This window comes from Sphaeramia orbicularis, chromosome 13 (assembly GCF_902148855.1).
Source record: "Sphaeramia orbicularis chromosome 13, fSphaOr1.1, whole genome shotgun sequence".
NCBI lineage: Eukaryota > Metazoa > Chordata > Actinopteri > Kurtiformes > Apogonidae > Sphaeramia > Sphaeramia orbicularis.
Genome location: NC_043969.1, coordinates 23,458,613 through 23,472,521, shown reverse-complemented (window position 1 = coordinate 23,472,521; position 13,909 = coordinate 23,458,613). Strand labels below are relative to the sequence as shown.

The window sequence follows — 13,909 nt, the reverse complement described above, 5'->3', positions numbered from 1 at the left end:
AATAACCTGTGAAAACTGTATTAGAGGTCAAATCACTGAGATCAATAAATTTAAAGCTGCGTATGACTTTTGTCACCAATTTTTCATCAAATCTGTAAAACCTGAGTCATATTTTTCACACACGTGGGTTATACAATATAAATACTGTCCAATGAGTTCATTCTAATTTGGTATAGGCCTATTTTGTTCATTGTTCTGGCTTGAGGTCAAAGGACAGGAGTGAGTATTTAAAATGTTATTATGTTAAGTTATTTGATGATGAGAATGGGGGTGGGATTAAATAAGTTTTTCTTCTTCCCACTCCTTTTCGAGTGTAGATGAATGATTTTTGGAATTTTGAATTTGCATATTCTGTAAATGCTCAAAATAAACAAACAACAAATGAATGAATGAATAGCGTAAGTGTCACGAATCTGTCAGTCTTTCCGTGATTATGTACCTGAATCTCTTCCTTCACGGTGAGCAATTTCGAAGTGTACTCCACCGCAAACAATCCATTTGTTTACAAACAGATTCGGTAGGCCACTCTGGCATTTTTGGAAATTTGTTGCGACGTGCACTGTGGGAAGCGGAGCTCTACGCAGCCACATTATGGCAGCAGCGGCAACAAACACGGAAACAGCTTTATTGCCTCTTGCTACTGCAGGTGGAGTACACTTTGAAATTGTTCACCCTGAGGGAAGGGATTCAGGTTCACAGACAATCACAGACAAACTTACGGATTCGTGACACTCAGGCTATGACTCAGGTTTTACAGATTTGATGAAAAATTGGTGACTCACACGCATCTTTAAGTCGACCTCCCTGTAAGCTAATCATTGGGCCAGTACTACACATCTTGCTGCAGTGTACTGTGTTTATTCATGACGATGTACAGTGAGATAATTAACTTCTTCAAAAAGTGACTTAATGTTAACAGAGGAACGGCTGATAACGGGACAGGATGACAGAACATGTGTTCAACTGATGGTGAGACAGCGCTCATTTTTTCCGTAATGGAGAATCGGCGGTCTCCCCAGGTTTGTACAAGAAAATACAAGATCATCATGACTTCACATTACGCTGCATTGTGTTGCACTTATCTGGACTCGTTGTAATAAAAGCCGTCCTGTCAGCTTTTCCACCTCTTTTCCAGTCATGTGGGCCTGCGTCAAGTGATGTCATGTCATCAGTGTTGTAGGAATATTAAAGCGGTGATTCACAGTGCATGCATACACACAAACAACACACAGACTACTTTATTTCCTCTTTTTTTTTTTTTACTTGGAGCCAGGTCAGTGTATTTTCTGTGCTTTGCTACCAGATGTCGTCTGTGGTACACACCCCTGGTAGGGTGTGTAGAACTGAAGGCCATGCCTGCCCTGGCAGGTGAAAGGCAGCTATGCTTCATTATAGAACACATGTATGACGTGCAGAGTATAGCTGCAGGGCTAACACCAATGACTAGAAAAATCTCTTGAAAGATCTTATCTCCTCCTGTTTTGCTTGAAGGTTTGAGTTGGCTGTGCTACAAAAATTTCTGATCAGCCACACCATTCTCTAACAATGTCTGAACCTGAAACTTAACGTTACTCCATGAAAAGAGCCAGTAGATGTTTATGTGAGTAAAACTGAGTTATTGCTAGTGCTTTGCTCCAGGCCACACTGAATAACAGCCTTGTAAAGGTGACTAAAAACACTAACAAGAAACAAGTCTGAGGCACTACTTTTCGCTTTGCTCTGGTAGGAAAGGTGGCACATTTACAGAAGCTTTCTATAGTCCTGAGGAGAAGTAAAGAACTGAGGAGAAAAATATTTATGTAATTTATTTCCTGAAGTTTAAGAATTTCATACCTTTAACCCATAATGACCCAGAGGTACTTTTGTGTCAGTTTTTCTCTATATTTAACTTTTCTTAAGTGATTTATCGACATTTATTATAATATTATCCTCTGTATTTCGTATTTTTTCAGCATAAATCCTATATTTTCCTGTATTTAATTTACTGATCATGTACAGGGGTTGGACAAAATAATGGAAACACCTTAAAAAATCAACAAAATATAATTTAATATGGTGTAGGTCCGCCTTTTGCGGCAATTACAGCCTCAATTCTCCGAGGTATTGATTCATACAACTTGTGAATTGTTTCCAAAGGAATTTTAAGCCATTCTTCAGTTAGAATACCCTCTAACTCTTTTAGAGACGATGGCGGTGGAAATCGACGTCTTACTTGAATCTCTAAAACTGACCATAAATGCTCAATAATGTTGAGGTCTGGGGACTGTGCCGGCTATACGAGATGCTCAACTTCCTTAGAATGTTTCTCATGCCATTCTTTAACAATTCTAGCTGTATGGATTGGGGCATTATCATCTTGAGGTGAAGGTGTTTCCATTATTTTGTCCAACCCCTGTAGATGTTCATCAAAGCTCAGATTAAAGTTTAGGATTATTATTATTAGAAACAGAGAAAACTGAAGAAACAGTGTCTTTTTCAGTAAAATCTATCAGTGACTGAACATAAAATATGTGTGTCTATCCAGGGTCATTGATCCAACTCCATGGGTTTTACTGGAGCCTCTGAACATCCAAATGGGTCATATCTGGTGACCATGAAAAGATGACAAACTGAATTTTACACCAGTTATTTATATGGATTGATAGGATTAGTAGATTAACAGATATTATAAGTCTTAGATCAGTGGATTTTTTTTGGTCGACAGTGGATGTTTGGGTTTTTATGGGTTAATTAAAGCAGCATATGTGTATCTTTTTTCATTGTAATTTCTATAAGGGAGAATTATATTTAATATCACGATGATCTATTACGGCTAAAATTTGCTTAGAGGTCTTATTTATGTCTTTGTGCGTAAGAAATCAATATAAGTGAATCCCCAAAGGAACTTTATGTTGGTAAATGCAAGATATGTAAATTTACAGGATTTCAGTTCTGTTGCAACATGTTGATGGTCATATGAACTATGTTTTCAGGTCAAAAATGTCCAATTTCATCACAATTAATGCTATATTTTCATGTCACAAATGGCCAAGTTATATTTTAACTGAATTTACCTGAAAAACAAATATTCTATTCTTTTAGATTCCCCAATTTTTCTTACAAGATTCTATACTACATATCACATGTTTTATTTTTACAGGTTGCAATATGGAGTATGGTGCTGATCCATCCTGCTTATGTTACTCGAATACGTACATTAAGAATGTCACACGTCACTTTTTAAAACAACAGTTTTCTAATAATAAGCATTTTTATTAAAAAAATAACAATTCTACATTGTTATTTACTCTTTAGTGTGATGATAAACTATACAATAAATAATTCTGATCCTAGTTTTTGCACAGGGATCATTTGTGGAAACGGTGACATGGCTGCCGAGCATCAGTATGATGGGATCTGTAACAACCATGTCACATCCGTCCACTGCCACATTTTGTGTTTTTGTGTCAGCTGTTATTGTTTTAGATCCACAATACTAACATTTATGAATAAGAGGAGAATTAGCAATTGTAAGTCTATAAGTTTAGTACTAATAAAGTACTGGTACTGACCAGATCATCATGGGTAATGTCACGTCCGTCCACCAGCAAAAGTTTTCACATACACGTGCTATTCAAAATCCAATATTTCTTAAAATATAAATAACAAATAACAAATAATATCAGTAGTCTGTGCTCAAATGTATTAGCATTATTTCAACACAGTTCTATGCATTTCTTACAACTTTTTTTTTTTTTTTTGACAAAAATGGCCACTCATTTGACCCCCTAAGTAAATTTTAGCCGATTATTAAATGTTCTTATTATTGAATAAAGTCTCTCTTGTACAGAGCTATTCATAGTATTTGTGTCAAGAGTGTACTGAAACTGCTTCATCATGCTATATCTGCTATATCATGTGAGTTCCATTTTTAGAACACACATGCTATGAAAAATAAAGCCTCTAAGGCTTCCTTTGTAATGATTCATCCAAAAAATCTGACCAGATGAGAACCAAATGTTTGCTCTGTGACTGACATGGCCATAGTAAACACTCTGAGGACACTTTGTCTCTGTGTCAATGCATGACACAGTCAGCTACACTTTCAACAGAGAGCCATTGTTACACAGTAGGCAGTTAAAAGATCATAGGTTGGCCATAAATAGGATAACCTTCAGAGTTTATGTCATCAGGATAAATGAGAGATTAGGGCAAATGCCTACACTTTAAAAACTCTGTAATTGACAGTATTGAGGTGGTGATTGACTAAAATGTGCTTTTTCTTCAGTGTAGATAAAGTGTTTAACAAAGGGCCTGACACTTATCTCATGTGAGAAGTACGGTAAATTGAGTGATAATGGCTAACATACTGTAATTTCATCAAACACACAGACAGTAACTGGTACGAGATGCGAGAAGTTGTAGAGTTTCATGCGATGTATCTTCAAATCAAGAGATTGTGGTTATGAGTCACTGCAGTTAGCTCTTTGATGGTACCTATCTTTATCATGTGAGTCTATGTCACTGTGGTTTGACGCTGCACAAGTAAGTGTTTGCAATAAGAGGGGAAAATGAACCGTGAAGTGGTGGGGGACAAAGCATATTATCAGGGCTGGAAAATTCTCTGTAATTTCCTGGTTTCTTCAAGTGACTATAAACTGAAATAAGCTTGCCAATAATATATATCTATTCTAAGATGTTTGTTTGTCTGATGGTTTGATGTGTGAACACAAAAGATGAGCAAAACATCTCAGTGTGTGGTGTTAAAGTGATTAAACGTTGACTCAAAAGCTTTTTAACTGTCCGTCCTCTTCTTAAAGCCATGATAAACACAGTTAACTTATTTTAGAAAACATACTTTATTCATGATTTTTCCTGACACATATGTGGGTTACAAGTTACTGATTAAAAACTTGACATACATAGTGAAATGCCTGACAGGGCTTATGTAGTTCAAGTTGAATCTAGAGTGAACTGGTCATTGTAAAATAAATCCCTACAGGGTGATGCGGGACAGTCTAAGGAGATTTACTGGTGACACATAAAGGATGGAATTTTTGTACAAATTCAGAGGTGCAGTGTGTAATATTTTGCATTGTACTGCCCTCATCTTTTACGGACTCACAGTGGACACTAAAACAAAATTCATCACAGAATATGAGCATAGAGGAATATTAACCCTATAACACCAAATGTATCATATTTGATACATGAGATTTGAAGCTTTCTACATGATCAATGTGATATTTTTCTTCTTGAAAAACCTGATGTATACAATTAGATACATGCAATACACAGAAAATCCACCAGGGGGGAGGAATTCATTCAACAGAGGCCTTTCCAGAGACACTAAAAGACTGTAATTAATGAGGAATCAGGCAGAACTTTGCCAATTTTGAAAAGGAATTACCCATTTGTTAGACATATTTGTGTTATATTATGTTTTTGTTTGTTCAAAAATAATAATACTTGAGCATTTGAGACCCGATGTATCAAATTTGATACAAAATTGAAACTCATAAATGGAATTTGATATTTGAAAAAAAAAAATTGGGTTGTTCAGAAGGACCAATAAAGGCTCCACTGGAATTTTCTGTCAATGATTTAATGGTTCAGGCTTTACAGGGTTAACTAGATCATTGTCAAAACTGTAGATGATGGTAATGCAACTTAATTCTCGGTTTCACAAGTGGACAGAAAAGGAAGTCTGTTCTGAGCAAGGAGCAAGAACCCATACTAAGGTTATTATTGTTAATGAAAACTAATGAAATGATGTAAACTAGACTTGAAAAAACATTTTCCTTAACTGAAATAAATAAAAACTATAATTAAAAGAAAAAACAATAACTAACAGAAACTGTCTTGTGTGCTTACAAAACTAACAAAAATGTATAAAAAGTATGGATAAAATTCCCTTCATTTTTGTCTTTGTCTATTTCAGATTGATATGAATTTGATATATTTTCCTCGAGCAATTTTAGATACGGCTCTTCACGGTCCGTCACTTCTCGTCACTTGTCATTTAGAGTCGGTTTCTCATCCCCACTTTACCTGGCTACATGGAGACTAAAGTTGGGGGGAAAGCAGCAGAGTCCTGTATGGGATTTTTTTGAATACAACAACGAGGAAGATAAAAAAATATGAAAAAACTACCACTAATATTAAAGCTAAGCATTTGGGAAAAAAAACAAAAGCTAATAAAAACTAGTAAACCTGGTCTAAAAACTAATTAAAACTAACTGAATTAGAGGAAAAAAGTCAAAACTAAATAAAACTAAACTATAATGAAAAATCCAAAACTATTATAACTTTAACCCATACATCTATTTTCTGAATTGATTAATTCTTGTGAGAGTCGGGGGGGCGGCAGAGTCTGTCCCAGCTAACTTCAGGTGAAGGCGGGGTGCACCTTAGACATGGAGCAAGGACCTCTGCCCCAAAAAGACGACAAATTGGAAGTATCTTAAAGTTGTAATACCAGCAATGGCCACTGGGGATAGCTCCTAAAAGCTCGAGATGCCATATATACTGAACAACAAAAGAAACACAAGTACGTTTCGGTATTGGTTTATATGGGAGTTTTATTATGAATATTGGTTTCATATGAGATATTTATATCCAGCTGTGAAATTTACAGTGGGTCTCTCTTGCTGTCCATGAGCACTGAGTTGACGGTCACGGAGATGGGCCAAGCGAATATGGCGATCCTGATTACGGGTGGTCACACGTGGTCTTCCGGATCTTGGTCTGTCCCAAGTGGTCCCTGTGTCACGGAATCGTGTCCTCAGCCTACTGATGGTGGACTCGTGCACTTGCAGACGTCTGGCAACGTTGCGAGCCGTTAAACCAGCATCAAGCATACCAATGGCGCGTTCTCTCAGATTATCGTTAAGGCGAGGCATCGTGGTAATGCAGTAACTTTTGAATCTTACCATTTCTTTTTATAGCCCCCGGATAAACAAAGGGAATTGCCACTCCCATTTGTTGCTCCCACTACCATATCACTCAAAACGTACCGCACCTCCAATACTTTGTACACGTGCTCAGCACCACTCGTGGTCGAGTTTGCCTGCAAACACACGCTCCAATGGTTACAACTCACTTATTGTAATGTGTATCTCAGTTGACAACTCAACAGGACAGCTGAACTCTTGCCTAAATTAACGACCAAAACTTGCGTTTCTTTTGTTGTTCAGTATATTTACATTGACCTTCTCTCTGAAAATACTAAACCAGTATTCATTTATTATTTATTTTAATTCAGGACTAATTCCAGTCTCATCCATTTTATTTTGAACCACAAATAAATGTTCTGGTTGAGGATGGAGGGAAAATGTGAGAAAAAAAAAAAAAAAAAAAGATTTTTTTTTTTTTTCTCACCCCCCCCCCCATCCTCCTCACTCCAGGACAAATAGAAGACACATAACAGTTTTGTATTTACATGCTCACTCTCCTGCCAAGTCAGAATGTTGGACTTTCCTTTCCAGACAGAGAGCTTGTAGTTTTGGTTAAAAGGTATTACTTACAACAAAACTGACATTTCCTTGTTACACTTAATGAGGTGAAAGTGAGCTACCAGTAAGCACTGGCTCACCTCTGACCCCTCAGGCCTCCGCTTTTATCCAAATACAGTCACTTCTGGCTCCAAAAACACAGTCCTACACGCTGGCAGTCAAATCACAAACTACTGGCTTCACAACATCCATTCAGAAAACAATGGGTGATGTCATGGTTCCTTCATCCTCTAATTACATACAGTCTATGATTCTGAGCTTCTGTAGAAAATGATGCCATAACATGATGGATTCTGGGAAGGTTGACCCACTCCCTCTGACGATATAAGCAGTTCATTTTAAGGTAATGAAAATTCAACATTAAGTATTCCCAAGTGGTTATACTATACATTTTTCTAAATCTGTAGTATAGTTACACACATGCACCACTCTCCTGAAACACAAGCTACTTTAAGGTCTGAAATAGGACTTCTTTCACAAGTAGTCACATAAAGAAGAAAAAAAAAAAAAAAAAAACTTACAAGGTTTTATAAATAAACCATATTGATGACGCTATTTACCTCCTCCTTACATCAGCAGTTGTAAATGAGCTTTTTCCGTTTTCCAAACTACATTTACTGGAAAATGTATGATCACCTAAAAAAACCTCCTGTTTTCATTCCTTTACTACTTAACTGAACTAGATTTTTTAAAGCATTTTGTCATGTTTGTGCTTAACATGAAGTGGGGTTATATCAGGTTAACAACGCTTCTCAGCAAACCAGCCCTTCTCGCCCACATCGTGGCGTTTTTCCTGTGAATCATACAGTTATAGGATCCTGTCCTCTAATGACATCATGAGAAAGGCTTGAGTCCCATTGCTGTAGATTTCGGAGCGATCATACTGTTGCAGTGTTTGCGTGTTTTAAACCACTGACCTAATAACGTAGGCCCAGTGGTCAGCATCCTGCCAAACCATATTATGTGTATTACATGGTATTTTTCATTGAGTGGAAACAAAGTCAGCTGCAATAAGAAAAAAAAAAACATACATACATACACACACATGCACACACACACACACACACACACACATATAAATATATAAATATATATATATATATATATATATATATATATATATATATATATATATATATGTATATATATACATAGAGAGAGAGAGAGAGAGAGTAAAGACAGAAGAAAAGTGTTTGATGGGCAACAGTTGACCTCAATAACATCCCTTAACAGTCTGATTACAAAAGACCTGAGGGCTACTTATTCTGCACATAATTGCAACTCAGCAATTTGCTGTACATTTTCTTTGGATTCTGTTCTTCATGGAGTTAAATCTAAAACTCACTAAACTGAACTAAGTGCTAAATGCTACTTTTGCAGTGATGATGGCAGCTGTATTGTTACTATTTTTATCGGCATAAACAGTCTCTTTGTAAAATGCTTGAATACACTGTTTCGACAGATATGGGATGTTGGCTAAATGATTGTATCTCTTACGTATATGGGAGGTGACAAATGTTTTCTCTATATAAAAACAGCAAAGTTCAAGATTGACCTTGCGCTGACAGTTCTGAGCAGCAGTGCATTCCTTTGCACTTGTCAAGAACCAGCATGAAGGGTCCCAGCTGCTGTCCTCATGCTGTGCACTCAGCTCACACTTGCATAGCATGCATTCCTCACTGACTCACCAACCGTGTGTGTGTGTGTGTGTGTGTGTGTGTGTGTGTGTGTGTGTGTGTGTGTACGTGCGTACATCTCTCTACCTCTTTTAGTCTAGCCTCATTTGCTCTCACACACAGCATAGACTTGTGTGTGTGTCATATAAACAAACTAGTGAGTCAGTGTTCATTATATAATACGCTCTGCCCAACCACCACTTTAACTGCCAGTCAAAACAGTCAGTGCATCCTGTTCATCACTGTCGAATGTGCCAGCAGATCGACTTCATACATGTTCAAAAAGTGTATATTTTTTGTTTGTTTGTTTTATTCTACAGGACTTAAAATGTTCCATATACACATAATTTTTAGCTCCATTGTCTAAACCACAAGCCACTATGGAGATAAAATGACTATTTTGTTACTGTACCCACAACACCACATACACAAAAACACACACACTGGTGCCTGCATCATTTCCTGCCACAAACTGAAAACAGGTTTCACCTGCTGATGTCAGAAGGCCTCGCCTTTCTCAAACTTGAGCAATGCAAGGCCACACCCTATAACCTGTTTTCAACCCATAGAGACACAAACACAATGCATATGTGTATGAAAAACAACAAATGCACAGTGTGATAGTTTTGGAGTTTTAAAGTTCTCAAACTACTTCTATGGTGACTTTCAAATGAATATTTCCTTACATTTAACCTTCAATGAATGATTTATAGGCATTTATTGGAATATTATCCTTTAATTTTGTATTCTTTGTGAAACTCAGTGTAAATGTTGATAAAAGGGCAGAGTCAATCCAAAGGTTATTATATCAAAACAGGCAAGTCTGAAGAAAATGTGTCACTTTCAGCATATATATCATTAGCTGAAGATGAAATGTGCCAGTTACCAAACTACATCAGTTTTATTCGTGAATCAATGTTGCAGAATATGTATTTTCACCTTTATTTTGGAGCTATTGAACATCCAAATGGGTCATATCTGATATCATTGAAAAGCTGAGGAACTGTATTTTAACTGAATTATTTACATGTATTGATAGGATTAGTGGTTCAAGAGATATTAAACATATTAAACCAGTAGATACTTTTGACTATGGAGTCTTTTTTGGTCTTTGTAAGTTCAAGTCAAATATCAAGGTGATCCATGGCATCATATCTGCTGCCATCCCACTGTTATATATATTGGTTTTATTGGATGTCATGTACATCTTACAACTCAGTCAGTGATCATTAGCACTTTAGACATCACAGGCAACACAATCAGTTTCAGGACTTTCTTTTATGTCTCAAATATTTTCCTTTTTCTGAGGCATCTATGTGTGAGTGTGAATGTGTAGAAGCATTTTTGTGTAAATGTCAATAATCTTACTTAGAACCAAGTATGTAGGTGTTAAAGTTACAGATTTTGACCCAGTTATTCTTGTTTATTCTTTATTGAGGATCCCCATTAGCCAACGCAGCAAATACCAGGCTAGTCTTCCTGGGGTCCTCTTTAAAAAAAAAAAATTCAGGACGTAAAATCACAATACACAGATCCAGTTACAGTAAAAAAGAGAGGAGAAGAAGAAGAAATGGAAAATTCCCAAAATGGTAACATAAAAAGATTAGTAACTCTCAAGCCTGAATAGTGACTTTACATGTCTTTTTAAATGCTTTCTTACCTGAAATGTTTCTAATATTTAAAGGAAGAGTGTTCCATAAAGAAATAGCTCTGTATACAACAGTGCTTTTCACTGTATTTATTTTTGAGCACACAAATGTGTTGCTTGGCCTTTTAAATTATCACTGACAGATTTAAGACATCCATAAGGACAGGAGACGGGAATTACTGTCACAATATTATTAACCCTGTAAAGCCTGAACCATTAAATCACTGACAGAAACTGGAGCCTTTATTGGTCCTTCTGAAAAACCAAAAAAAAAAGTTTACAAATTCCATGTATGAGTTTCAATTAGGTTTTTAAAGAAAAAAATATCACACTGATCATGTAGAGGGCTACTTTTGGCATTATAGGGTTAATGAATAGCTGCAGGTGACTCAACAATTGCAGAATCGACACTAATTAAAATACTACTTAGAAGAAAAAAAAACAAAAACTGAATCATCAGAACATGGGTGTGACTGTGAATTTAGTGTTGTTGTTAAGTTGACCTGGTGAAATGAAGTTGTCATTGTCACCTGACGGGTGTGGATTGACAAACCTGATTATGATTTGTAATAGCGAAACTGTCACATGAAATTAAAATTGCTGTGTCAGTGTTTGGCCTAAAGGTAATTTTGCTGATATGCAACAGTCATACAGTCAATAATTTTGTATTCAGTCACTCCTCTTTTTTATTTAGACACAACTAAACACTTTTTACCAGGTACAAAAATTACACCCCAGTTACACTTTATCCATCAAGAACGAAACACATTGAACAATCATTTCTTGGAAAAAAAAAAAAAAAAAAAAGACTAAATTACTTTTACAGTCTGAGACATATTAGCCTCGAGTCATATTCTCCAAATAACAAGGTAAGTGATCTGTACTAAGTGTTCCCATGCATTCAGTTCTCCCACACGTTCCAAATTGTGGTAAAATAATCACAGGTTACGTGTTACGTTTCATGCATAAAAACTTAAAAATACAACCTCTACCAGGAAACTTCCATTTTCATTACCATATATTAGTTTGTTTGCCTATCTGTCAGAGGCTTCATAGAAAAAAAACTCTGCACTTCATCTTTTTTTATATGCTTAACAGTAGGTATGCACTTCCTGTTCAATAATAGTCTTGTTGATCTTTTTTACAGCCCCAACTTTACCGGACTTTGCTTTACTCTTATCAGCAGAAAGCTAAAAAAAATAATAAAAGGCTTTCAAAGATAATGTCCACCTCATTTTATAGACATGGAAAGGTCACTTTGATTAAAACCCTGATGGTTCTGTTCAAGGGTTTCTGCTCAGGTAAGGGCATGGAATGTGACATATGAACATGATCTTGTGGTTTTTACCTCTTATGTGAAAACGCACACACACCTGTTAGTTTTCCATGTATATAGGGGATATTGCATTGACCTTCAATGATTTCTCAGAGACTTAACCTAACATAAACAACAAAAAAAACACCCTTCCTAATCTGGCCCTTGAGCAAGTCTTAGCCCTTAACCCTCTATTCTAGACACTGTGTCCCAAGCCTGAGCCAACATTAACTAAGGTCCAACCATAACCATAAAACCAAGTCTTAACCCTCAAGAAGCTTAATTTTTTATCTCCCAGGTGACACAAGTCCTCAGCGGGTGCATTCAGGGCCAAAGTCCTCACTAGTGTTTAAGAACAAAGTTTGCACAAACACAGACACAAATATGTGCTGCCTTCCCATTACATCTTTACACCTCCACACTGTTTCACCTACTTTACAAGGAGCCTCTCAAATGTGAAAAGAGATGTGTGTGGGTTACCGCCGAGGTCCGACGTGTTCGTAAGTGAGTGTGTGTGTTCCTGTGTGTGTGTCAATAGTGGTGTAGTGGGAAATACAAAGTGTATGTGAGAGAGAGGAGGAAGGCTTCAGGACCGAACAGAGGACAGAGGGGTTTCAGTTTGCTTCTCTGTAACGCTCTTGAGACCTGCCATTCATTTGATATCATCGCAATATCAGCACGAAGACATATCATTGTCTTTACCCATAGACCCACTGCTGCTTTTGTGGCAGTGCCAACATATTTTTTTCTCTATTTTTAACTTTTTGTCTGTGATTTATCACCATTTATTCTCTGTATTTTGCATTTTTTCAGTGAACATCAGGTATTTTCCTATATTTTATTTACTGATTATGTAGATGTTCATAAAAGCTGAAATTAACCCATAAAGACCCAAAGCATCTACTGATGTAAAATGTTTAATACCTGTTGATCCATTAATCCTGTTAATGGATCCAGTGGCGATTTCTCATAGACTGCAAGGGAAGCTCAGCTTCCCCTAAAATTACGAAAATTAAATGGTTAAATATGTACGGTTGTGTTGACATTTTATTGACTACAAACGTGTTAGAACACGTTCATCTCACAGATGAGTTTGTTCAGAATCAGCTTTATCACAAATCAAACGGACTCGATGTTGTTCACTTCTCCTCCATTCCTCTTGCGCTGTTTTCTCATATGATCTCTGCTCAGTGCATTTGTCTGTAGACACCGGCCGTCCATGCACTTCAATGGGACTGAATGGAACAGTTTTTTTCATTGCCTCAAAACTGGACTGTAATTGGATAAATGCCACGATGTTGTCCTGCCCCCGGACACCCGGTGTCTCTGTGGGTGAATGGAGCTGTGGGCGGAGCTCGGCCGGGCTGGACGCCAGAATCCCACGTGCTGATTGGAGGATCAGTCAAAAGGCTGAACCCCGTTTGATTGACAGTTATTTTCAGATCTCCTCCTTCACTGACACAGTTCAGTTTAATACCGTCACACATTCTGCTGTGAAATCAGAGAATCCGCTACGAAATTACTCGTTCATTTCTTGCACTGTAAATAAAACACACTCATTGTACTTCCTTGTTTCAATTTAACATAATTTCAGCGTTTTCTTGTTTCAGTTACATAATTTAATCATTTCTTGTTCGAGTTCAAAATCATTTTGTAGATAGTTAAATCAATCAAACTGTCGCCTAGGTCGGAGTGAAAGGAGCATCTCTTGTTTAAAAAGGCTGAAGTCTTATACCTGCAACACAATGGGCCAAGGCAATCTAAGCAGCCTAGCTCT

At 36.9% G+C, this 13,909-nt stretch overlaps 1 long non-coding RNA gene across 1 annotated transcript; it reads left to right on the top strand.

The window, feature by feature from the left end:
* The first annotated feature begins 2,571 nt into the window (after positions 1 to 2,571).
* Positions 2,572 to 10,259, top strand: LOC115432080 (uncharacterized). Its single transcript, XR_003937163.1, has 3 exons — positions 2,572 to 2,587; positions 5,634 to 5,639; positions 10,165 to 10,259. It is a non-coding gene; the product is annotated as an uncharacterized LOC115432080 (long non-coding RNA).
* Positions 10,260 to 13,909: the final 3,650 nt, after the last annotated feature.